Consider the following 11605-nt stretch of genomic DNA (forward strand, 5'->3'; position numbering starts at 1 on the left):
GTCTTTAATTTTGTTACGTTATACGTTTTAGGAACGTTTCATCTAAACAAACACCACAAAACTATTTTTAACACTCCACAGGCATTCACAACAGCAACATATGAAACGTTTGCACGTATAGTTAAGTTATTACTTGGTTTTCAAAGTGCAATGAAATACAATATTGTTGTTGTTGCTGTTCTGGTTGTTTTTATCCTGTAAAGTGTTTTGAGAAGCCACCTTTAAAGGCGATATATACTGTAAAACCGCTGATTCTTATGGAATGTGTTCCGCAGGGGATTCAAATTTTTATTTATTTTTTAATTGCGTATCTAAGGAAATCTCAGTATAACTTTGTTCATGAACAAACAGTGGCATGTTACATTATTATTCGTTTTTTTGTTAACAAGGCTCGCCAGCTAATGTGAATCGAAACCTGTCTTGCTAGCTTTTAAAGTCGTGCATGTGTAAACGACAATTCAAATAGAGAAAAAAAGACCTGACTGACAAGATTTAATTAATGCACATCAGTAAATCAAGGGACAAAACAACTATTGCGCCAGGGTCCTCAATGGGCTTTGACGTGCTAATGCGGTGGTTTAACAGTCCGGGTGTGGCAAGCCTCTAATGTCTCCCGACTTCGGCAAAAGGCACCCGCCTTTCATTGGAAGACAATGAACATTCTAGCCGTACATGTGAATATAGCATAAATACACCAAGGGATTGGGTGAGCTCCCATCACAAAAAAAAAACTGCGAACCTGCACTACAGCGACCATAGTACAATATGGAGACCAAGACCTTTTACGGGAAGAGACGGGGTGCTTCTGCTGCCCCAGCTTCCAAAGAGCGAAGGGTAAGCAAATACAGCAGACTTCATCTGAAATACGCGATTACAGCGCATATTACAAGGTATTATTGCCGTTTTGAATTTTAAATTCAATTATAATTATTTCTTCGTAGCTTGTTCTTCAAGAAAACACCGCACGGGCGAAACGATCTTCGAAATCTACCACCAGGACAGTAAAAAAGAAAGCGGTAAGACGGAAAAAAAGAAAAGTTTATTTTGACTTCTGTTCTGCGACTGATGAATACTACTGTGTGACTTTATTTCTTACATGAATTATGTTTTTTTGCCACAGGCCGTGGGTCTCTGCTCTCGGCCACTGGCCAGGGTGCCAACCTGTAGAAGCAACACCTGTGTGGAGACTTTTCGGCAGCAGCGGGAGCAGTACGACGCATTACTGGGGAGGATTGGGAGGCTAGAGACACTCCTGAAAATGCAGAGGAAGGAGACAGTATTTTCCAGCAGTCAAACAGTTGAGCAGCTGTCTCCCGAAAAGTGCCTCTCCCCGCCGCGCAGGTTGCAATGCCTGGCGGAAGCTCTGCCCCCCGCAGAGCACACACCGCCTCAGGACACTCCATCCCGGCCTCTCCGTTCACCACCGCATGGGAATTGGTTGATGCTGTCCCCGCCGTCTATCTCCCCCCAGGAAGCACAGCGGAATTCACAGACGCCAGTGGGACGAATAATTCTCCCAGATGTCCAACTGCTACCCATCACTCAGGAGATGGAGGGGGGGTTGTACTTGCAGTGCATCGGCATAGACGGGAAAGCAAGAGCCGACCGCTACGCCGCCCTCGTGTTTCGAAATCTTGTGACTTTTGAAATTTACTGGGGGTGGACCACGTCTGTAAATTTCGATGGGTCCAGAGGCAAAAGTGCCTTGCCTTGCAATCTCCGGGAAACCATTAGTAGCATGGTGAATCGGAGATTCTCAACCCTTACTGCGTGCGACTGGAAAAGAATTAGTGATCGGATCAAGGAAATGCTTCGTAGAAGGAGGCGCTCTTTTCCTCTAGTCTAACAGTCTGTCCACAACAAAACATTCCTGTTAGACAAGAGGAATTGAAAAAAACAATTTTGTCAATGGAAACCGGTGTGTGTGTCTCTCCCTGCTGGATGTCCCTCTCACTCTCTGCTGAATGAATAAAAGCATTTTATTAAAAACACGTTTGTGTTTGTCTGGTATTTACTTTGGTCCCTTTTAACTGTTTTTCCCATCTACTTTTCTGCTTTGAGATGCCACTTTTAAAGGTGATATGTAAAATAATGTTTTTTATTATTGTTATAGAGAAACATGATCAGATTTTCCCTGGTTCAGAAAAAAATATCTAAAGTGCTACACATAACTTTCTTAATTCGATGTATTTAAAGCAGTGAACTACTGTAGGTGTAACATAACGTTCAGAAATACAATCTCATATTTGAAAAATAAAAACGATTACAATCTAATCCTTCCACGTTTGATCCCAAAATCCCAAGAAATATAAATCTAAACGGGTAGAAAGGTATGCTGAAAGTTTATTAAGATACTTAGAAGACAAAGATACTGTATCAATTTATGTTGCATTAGCCTGATTATGATTAAAAAACACATATAATTAAACTCGCGTTTGCGATTTAAATCAGAACACAATTTAAATCAATATAAATGTTTATATTGTAACGCATACTGTCCAGCCTGCATTTCTCTATAACAATTTACTCTATTGCACACACACACACTAGAAGCAGGAAGCAGAAACAGGGACCATTGTCAGAAGGGAAGAAGGTGACTATTCATTGTTATCAAAAATGACTTAGAATCGATCATGTTGTGATATTTTGAAATATAAAAGTCAATTGATTGTCCATAATATCGCTATTCTATTTTTTCGAAGAAATGTTTGCACAAGCTTGATTTGAACACACAACCCGTGAGTTGATAGTTGGGCACATAGACCAGTAGGCTACAAGGGAAGTTGCATGAAGAGAGAGGCGAAACAGCCCTACACAGCCCTGTCGCAGTACACGAATATAATCATATCGTTATTAAATTCTTTAGATACGCGATTCCATATTATATTAGCAGAAAAGCTTAAAACTACCACTTTTTCACATTTATTTCACATGCTAGTTATATACTTCGATGCTTAAAATCGTTAGGGAGAAATGGAATACCGGCGTGTATTTTTCCTTTAAAGTACCGATTCCTGGAATCTGACTGGCTGACACCCCTCTGAAGTGGTTCCATAAAATCTGGTATACGGAAAAGAAAGCGTTGCTACATACAAGTATCTTTTAATACAGTCTTTGCTGTGCTCTTGAGGATCCTTGTGATATTTTGAGCTCTAGTTGAATGATAAGTGTCGCATTTTAAATCATTTTCGTAGTTAGAAATTATGAAACGCCCTGTTAAAAGCAAGGAAGTTTTTATGCCCGTTGAAGTAAAACAAAATGCCTGACAAAGTATGGCTTGGACAGATTCCGAGTGCTTGTACAAATGTGCTAAAGAAATTATACTTTGAGTATACAGCTTGTCCAAAGTCATCCATTATTAATACTATTAGTAATATCTTCGGTAAAGGCTTTGATGCATAAATATTTCTGATAAAGGTAGGTTGTGTACTTTTGTCCAACTGAGCAATCTTGCTTTCATAAAATATACCAACATTTTAATGACTGATGATTAACATGCTGTAATACACAGTTCAAAATTAAAAGCTCAAATGCTGTACATGAGAGGTTAAGCTCCCCCTGGCGGTTTTACAAGGTGGCGCCGGATAGTTTCCGGGATGACGTCAAATGACGCGATTAACCGCGTGATACTGCGTGACACCGCGACACGCCCACCTGGGTATGCCGCGAAATACCCCACCCATTTTGAATTGCTGCATCTGTAATACCTTGTGATACATGCAAGTCATCTGTAAACGAAGATGTAATTACAATAAAATTGGCAATTCACAGAAAACCACAATTTGTATAATATTATTCCTCGTTATCAATGATCAATTAAAGGATTTGAAGAAACAGCAGCAATAGCAGATGATTTTGGTTTTGAACCCATCTTTACACCTCAATAATCCATTTGTCCTCGAAAAAAGAAAAGACGCATATTTTGAGTCTCATAATTATATGTGAATATGTGAATAACAGTTTAACCCCAAATGTCTGTAATTGTGATTCTGTTAAAATTCAAAAAAGTATCTATCAATAGTAAGAAATTATCAAGAAAGTAAGAAATTGTGTTATTTCATAAACTGTAAGACATGTAGACATTTACAGGTTATATCCTTTGCTTTGTCTTTTAACACAAGTGTTCAGGATCCAAGCCCATGTTTGGACGGTTGTGTTTCTCTTTTAATCATCAAATGTCATTATTTTGTCCTTCAGTTCTTTCTCGAGTTGTACCATGGATATTTTATACCATCGATACTTTTCATGCTCTTTTGCATTTTCCTTCACATACGGAAAAAAACTCAAGGCGTTCTTGTCACTGTGCTACACAGTACAGGACACGCAGTGAGTAATTCGCGCAGCTTTCAGAGGAATCCAGAGGGAGGACTCTTAATGCAAGGAGCTGTTTTTTTTTGCATTAATCATTATTAACCAGAAACAGCTGCACAACTGGTTGCATTTGTGATTATGTCACTTCTCTGCTTCAGCAAGGTCAATAAAAGACTCTGAAAGTAGTAGAGAAAAACTGAATTAAAATCATATTAGCAATTCTGAACGATATCTGCATACAGGCAATCCAATAAGAACGTTGAAATCTTTGAATGTCATCTCTCTATATATTGCGCTGCTTTTTACTTGGAGTAAAACTATTGGATTGAAAGGTTAAAATGTATTGTTGTTATTTGGAGAAATCAATGAACTCGTGATTTTATATGTTTTAAAATACGGTCATGCGCACAGAAAAAAGACAGTGCTGATTATTTTTCTGGAGACGGAGCACTGATGACCTATCCGAGCCAATTGATAAAGCCCAGCCAGTGGATACTCTAGCAGAACGTGGAAGAACGTTCACCATTGTAACCAAGGCAACCACAGGAACAACATCAAGAAGCACAATCAATTCCCCATTTAAATCTTTCGTGTAAGGTATGCCAAGTGAAAGCATGAAGTAAATCCCCTGATCTCTTTTGAACATGGACAAGGTATTTCTGATGGAGCGCAATGAGCAAAGATTTAATAAGCTACTCCTGCCGATGATTCAGCTTAAAGAAGTAAAAGCTTCACAAACAAAAGCAGCTCGCTACCACAGCCAATATTAAATGTACTTGGTGGCACATTACCATTTGCACTGGCTCAAAAGTGGTCTCGGCAGACGTTGTTCCCTACGTAAAGCTGAAAGCGCCAAAGAGCATTTCCATTGAGAAAAAAAAATCTTTCTTGATGTTAAACATAGAGAGCCTGCCTTTTAGAAGTTCTCCCTCTAAACACCTTGTGCAGCCTCCCGACAGACTAACAAAAAGCGCCTTTTCACCAACTCAATTTATAATACGCCCCTCAAAACTCACAACCGAATAACAATCCATCCGTATATTTGATTTCCAAGATCCATTCAAGGCAACTTGGCTCTTCGCAAGCAAATAATTTCAGGGAAGAAACTCAGTTTAGTCAACTACTGGTGCATTCAGCACACCACTTGCTTTCGCTTGTCAGGGTGGCCGAGTGGTCTAAGGCGCCAGACTCAAGGACATGTGTCTTTCCAGTTGGCTTGGGTGTTCTGGTCTCCAAATGGAGGCGTGGGTTCAAATGCCACTCCTGACAGCTTCTGCTTTTACCTCTCTTGAATTGTTCCAGTGCTACAGTGAATGACTGAAATATAAAAGCAGCAGAAGAAAGCAAGCAACTCAGTGCAATTTGTGAGTATTCTGCACTGTTAAAATGCACAGGTTTTCATACTTTTTGGAATTCGTAGCTCAAGAAGTGACTCCTGTTTCATTTTCTATTCACCAACTGGATTTGCATTCCGCCCCTCACACCTCACAACAGAATAACAAACGGCTTCATGTGCCACAGCATTCCCCTGTAGATTCGGTTTGCACTATGAATTAGGCGACCCCGAATGAAATATTTTAGTGTTGGCTCAATTGTGAGGAATTTCATGAACCCTCAAAAAGGAACGCTTGCAGAAAATGCCAGCAATTCAAAGCGTGTAGGCAACATGAACAGACCAATTCTGCAATTTCTTTTTTCGCGGGCGGTGCTTTCCGAGTCGATGGCTCTGCATTAGAAATGAGAAGTCCTGAACTCTAAACACGTTCTTGCCATAACTGCTACTCCTGCTGCTACTCCTTCGTCCTCGAAAAAAGAAAAGACAGGCATGTTTTGAGTCTCAAAATGATCTTCTGGATCCACAAGAAACATGTAAATTTGATATTTTGGATGTGCTGTACTTAAAACTTCCATCGAAGAGAGATTTCGTCAGTTGCATGAAATTGAAACTTTCGACTTTTTGTCTGGTATTGAAAATATGTTTAAAAAAAACCATAAACAATTTTCTAACAAACAACTCATGAATTATTGCCAGGATCTATATTTAGTGTTCGGTAGTGATAACACTGCTGATATTGATTGAGTAGAAATCTATGATGTATTGACAGCTTTATCTGAAGCGAGAAGTCCTAGAACGCCATCTATGAAGTTTAAGGATTGATACCAAGAAATGCCTTTTGTTTCCCACCCCAACTGCTGCTTTTGCATTACACATTATGTGAACATTACCAGTTTTGGTAGCTTCTGGGCACGATTTTCCTAAACTGAAACTTATTACAAAATTCTTGTAAATCAGGACTAATTTTAATATCAAATGAAATTACTACAGAAGAAAAGGCTTAACTGAAATATGAATAAGACTATGCAAGCCTAAAAAGTAGAACAATTCAATTTCTATAACTTATTTTTTAATGTTTTGAGAAATTGGCTCACACACCGGAAGACACTAACGTTTCTCTTTGTTAGAGTATGTGAATAACAGTTTAACCCCAAATATTTGTAATTGTGATTCTGTTAAAATTCAATAAATCGTCTATCAACAGTAAGAAATTATAAAGAAAGTAAAAAATTGTTTTATTACATAAACTATAAGACAATGAAGAGAGTTTACTTCGCTTTTGTTCTTTTGACTTAAGCGTTCAGGATCCGAACCCATCTGCGGACGGTTGTGTTTCTTGAATCTCTTGTAATCATCAAAAGTCGCTGTTTTGTGCTACAGTTTTTTCTCGAGTTGTACCATGGATATTTTATATGATCAATACTTTACATGCTCTTTTGCATTTTCCTTCACATACAGAAAAAGTTCAAGTTGTTCATATCACTGTGCTGCACATTTACGCTGGACCACCTGTAACAGTACAGGACACACAGTGAGGAATTCGTGCAGCTTTCAGCTCAGTGCGGAGTCCAGAGGGAGGACTCGCTCGCTGAATGATCTCTCAGGAAATCCCGGGTGAGAGTCAAAAGGTAAACCTGGCTCTCTATGAACACGAGCAAAGAGTTCTCACTCAACAGAAGATTTCGATGTGAGTACAGTAATATAAAACACCTGAAGATGCCAGGGATTGAACCCCGGTCCTGTGGAGCAGTAAGTGACTTGTAGCGCTGACATAAGAGATACTTACATAAAGTGCTTTTACTGACCATATTACAAATCACAGGAAGTAAGGTCTTGAAACATTGGGCAGTAGTGGGATTTAAACCCACACCCCTGAAAGAGTGGAGCCTAAAATCCAGCATATTAGACCATTCAGCCACACTACCTCTGGCCCCTTCTCCTTTCCTCTCGTTGCTCAGTATAGTTGCCTTCATGCAATTGAGCCAGGTTTGAATCCCAGCCAATGCATCTCCAAATCTTTTCAAATGAATCTGTGATCTTGTAGCACATCCTCTGAAACCAGCAATCGAAACTGGAGACGTCTTCTTCAACACTGAAAAGCTCAATTAGGATGAAGCAGTAATACACTGGACAGCAGTACCATATGTGTTCTTGATTGATTCAGACTCGTTCTCAGTGGTTCTTGCTCACCAAATAACTAAAAAGCTGAGGAAGAACGCTACGAAAAATACTAATCAAAATACAAAATAATAATCAGTATTAACCAGAAACAGCAGAAAAACTGGTCACAATTGTGATTATGTCGCTTCTCTGCTTCAGCAAGGTCAATAAAGGACTCTCTGAAAGTAGTAATGCACTAAAGCACTGCAAAACTGAATTCAAAATCATATTAGGAATTCTGAGTGGTGCCTGCTTACATGCAATCCAATACGGATGTTGTCTTTAAATAAGAATTCTCTATGTTTCCCTGCCTTTTCCCTGGAGTGAAACTATTGGATTGAAGGAATTCTTATGACAGGTTTACAAGGTGCCGTTGATATTGGGATAAGTCTATGAACTCGTGATTTTTATATACTTTAAATAACGGCCATACACACAGAATAAAATGACAGTACTGATGATTTTTCCTGAGATGAAGCACAGCTTATCTTTCCAAGACTGCTTATAAAGGCAAGCCAGTGGATACTATAGCAGAACATGGAAAAACGTTCAGCTTCGTAACCAACAAATTCCCCATTTAGATCTGACATGTGAGGTATGCTTTGTGATTACTTGAAGTGAAACCCACAATCTCTTTTGAACTTAGACAAGTTATTTCTGATGGAGCGCTATGCGGAAAGACATAATCAGCTCTACCCCTGAGGATGACTCGACTTGAAAATGCAGAACATTAACGTTTCACAGAAAAAAGGAGCACAACCGACATTAAAATTGAGGGCGCACTGTGATTTGCACTGACTCAAAAGTGATCTTGGTAGACAAACTTCCCTGCTGAAGGTGGAAACGATAATTTGTGTTGAGAAGAAGAAACACTTTTTTCTCTCTGCTTTGATGTTAAGCTGATAAAGTAGCTTTTAACACATTGCTCCATTTGGTGGTTGTAACACAAAAACTACTAGCAGCAGTGGGATTCAAGCCCACACCCCAAAAGAGACTGGAGCCTTAATCCAGCGCCTTAGACCACTCGGCCACGCTACCCGCTGTGCACTGTTTCTTTGTCTCATTACTTGCCCGGAGGAAGCCGGGTGGGTTTTGCTCTTGTCGCCCGAATTAGTGGCGTTATGACCGTGGAACCGACTGCACCTGCTTTTTCTGAGATGCTTCCCCTCTCATGGCGAGATCTCGACTTCTTTAACACCTCTGGATAAAGATCTTCTGTTGAGCAGGTTTCAGACCTCTGCGTACAGCACCCTTGATGTCATTTTATTTTTACAGCAGCCGCATCCGGAAAGTTGTGTCTTTTACGTTTTATTTGAACAACAAAACTACATACAATACAAACAAGAGTACATATAACGTATCAAGAAAATCGTCAGGGGCACATGCTATAATACAATTACACTTTATGAAAAACGATTACACAAGGTAAATAAAGATAAGGTCCGCACAGCTCGTTCTTACATTTCGAAAGAGTCCGTAAATACCCCTTTACGTCTATTTTGAACTGTTCAAACGTAGGACTCTTCCCAGACCATTTCACTTTATACCACATTCCTAAACGAGGATGCTTCTCCTGTTTTAGAACTATTTTGGGCGGTATGGCTTATACAGCACACCCACAGTATTCTAATGGTGGACTGCAGATCTGTGCTATAGTTCAGTCGAATTCAAAGGATCCAGCAATCGTACTGGATTTGACTGGGATTCTGAAATGTCTCTTGCAAAAGTATTCGGGTTTGCTTGAACCTTTGATAAAAAAAGTGATCTGATCTGAAACTACCCAGCTTACAATCTCTGAGGTAGTTGTCACTAAACTCGGACATGATGTGGCACACATGTGCCATGTGCCTTTACTTTTGTAAAAAACTGGTATCGGGAAAAGTTTCTTAATATTTCTTTTTATTAGCATGCAAGAAAATGTGATCATTACCTATGGAATTTCCCCCCAGCGTGGAGCTTGAATTCACAACCTTGAGACTCAGTGTTCAAGAGTCACAGAAGAGGTCAGCCTGGTCTTCAGTTTGCCAACGATAAGCTCCGGCAGTGCTCCTCTGTAAAGCAGATTGTTCGGATCGGTTGTGTGGGACGGCACTTCGATACTAAGATCGTTTGCAGCACACGCATGGTTTCCCCCTTCACACAAAAAACATAGACGAAGGAAACTCTCTTGTCTTGGGCTGCTGACTCCCGGATTTAAAGCGCTCTGGGTGCCAGCTATGTCTCTAACAAGCACACTATAAAGACAGGAATTACACTTTGCTCACGTCACGCATGGAATGGCGAGGCTACTTGTTCCAATATTATCTAGTCTCACCTCATATGGTGCCGATTCCTGGTTTTCATTTAAGAAAGAGCACTGCAAGCACCGTAAACAGTGCAAAACGTGTGATGAAAGAAGTCTTTTCCCCCCTTTGTCTAAAGCAGAACACAGCGGAGTCATGCCGAGGGTTGTGAGATCAAGATTTCAGTGGAGCACTGTCGTCTACGTCTTTAGCTACATGAGTTGGACATCCTCTTGTACACGGAAAGCAGATTGAGATCCTCTGACATGAAAAGTGACAGATAAAAGCCATTTCTCATCCTTTCTCTTAGTGGTGGAACTATCGCATGTAACTGAGGCAACTTGCAAGGCGAGCAGGCTCGGTGCACACCGAATGCAGATGTCTCAGAGCAGTTGAGACGTGTCCAAGTGGCTGTCAAAGGACAGCACTTTGCCGGCGCCGTGGGTTAGTTGGCTAAAGTGCCTGTCTAGTAAACAGGAGATCCTGGGTCCGATTCCCAGCGGTGCCTTTCTTCCTGTCTTACTGTACAGAATTTATCCTTATGGGCAAATCCCATGCCTTTTAATTCAGGTGAATGCAAGTGTTCGTTTCCTTTCTGGAACAACTTGTTTTGAAAGAAATCTATACAGCTTGCGAAAGATGAAACACAAATCTTGCTTATCAGTGAAGAAGAGGTACTCCCAGCAGGCCAGCTAATACCAGCAAAGTTTTTTTTTCACCCTAACCCAGAGAATGGAGAAAAGCGAGGCGCCTGTGGCTCTGCAGTGTAATCAGTTCGCGAGTTCGGCGGTTAGCTGAAAGAGTGGTAAATGGAGCTCGCCCCAGCCCGTCCTTATTCTTTTAAAGAGGATAAAAAATTAACTTCGCCGCCATTACTACCAGCTTTAAAAGACTGCCATGGGCACGGAAAAAAACACACTACAGATGACTTTTCTGGAACCGAAGCAGAGATTCCTTTACGAACCAACTGATAAAGCTCAGCCAGTGAATACTGTTAACAGAATGTGAAAGCACGATCAACTTTGTAACTGCAACCACAGGAAAAATAGCAAAAAGCAGGCTCCATTCCCCATTTAAATCTGTCGTGCGAGGCATGCTTTTTGCACGCATGAAGTAAATCCCACGATTGCTTTTGAACTTGGACAAAGTACTTCCAAAGGAGCGCTATGCGCAAAGATTTAACAAGCTCAACCCCCGCCGACGATTTGGTGTGAAGAAGCAGAACATTCAAGTTTCACAGACAGAAGCAGCACGCCAGCACAGCCAACATTAAAACGGAGGGCACACTACGATTTGCATTGACACAAAAGTGATCTGGGCAGACATCGTTCCCTGCATAACGCAAAAAGTGGCAAAGCGCTTTTGGGTTGAGAGGACACAAGAAGGTTTTTGTTTTGTGCCTTGATGTCAAGCTGAGAAAGTATCTTTAAACACTTTGCTTAGTTTCTCGAGAGACTGCCAAAAAGCAGTTCCCTTCGTCTGAAGCCAGCTGAAAGGGGGTCTCGACAGAAGCACC

General features: G+C 40.6%; 1 non-coding gene across 1 annotated transcript; it reads left to right on the forward strand.

The window, feature by feature from the left end:
- Positions 1 to 5467: 5467 nt before the first annotated feature.
- Positions 5468 to 5580, forward strand: trnal-caa (transfer RNA leucine (anticodon CAA)). Its single transcript has 2 exons — positions 5468 to 5505; positions 5535 to 5580. It is a non-coding gene; the product is annotated as a tRNA-Leu (tRNA).
- The last annotated feature ends 6025 nt before the right edge of the window (positions 5581 to 11605 follow it).

Source organism: Lepisosteus platostomus, chromosome 5 (genome assembly GCF_059453375.1).
Source record: "Lepisosteus platostomus isolate fLepPlt1 chromosome 5, fLepPlt1.hap1, whole genome shotgun sequence".
In the NCBI taxonomy this organism is placed as follows: Eukaryota; Metazoa; Chordata; class Actinopteri; order Semionotiformes; family Lepisosteidae; genus Lepisosteus; species Lepisosteus platostomus.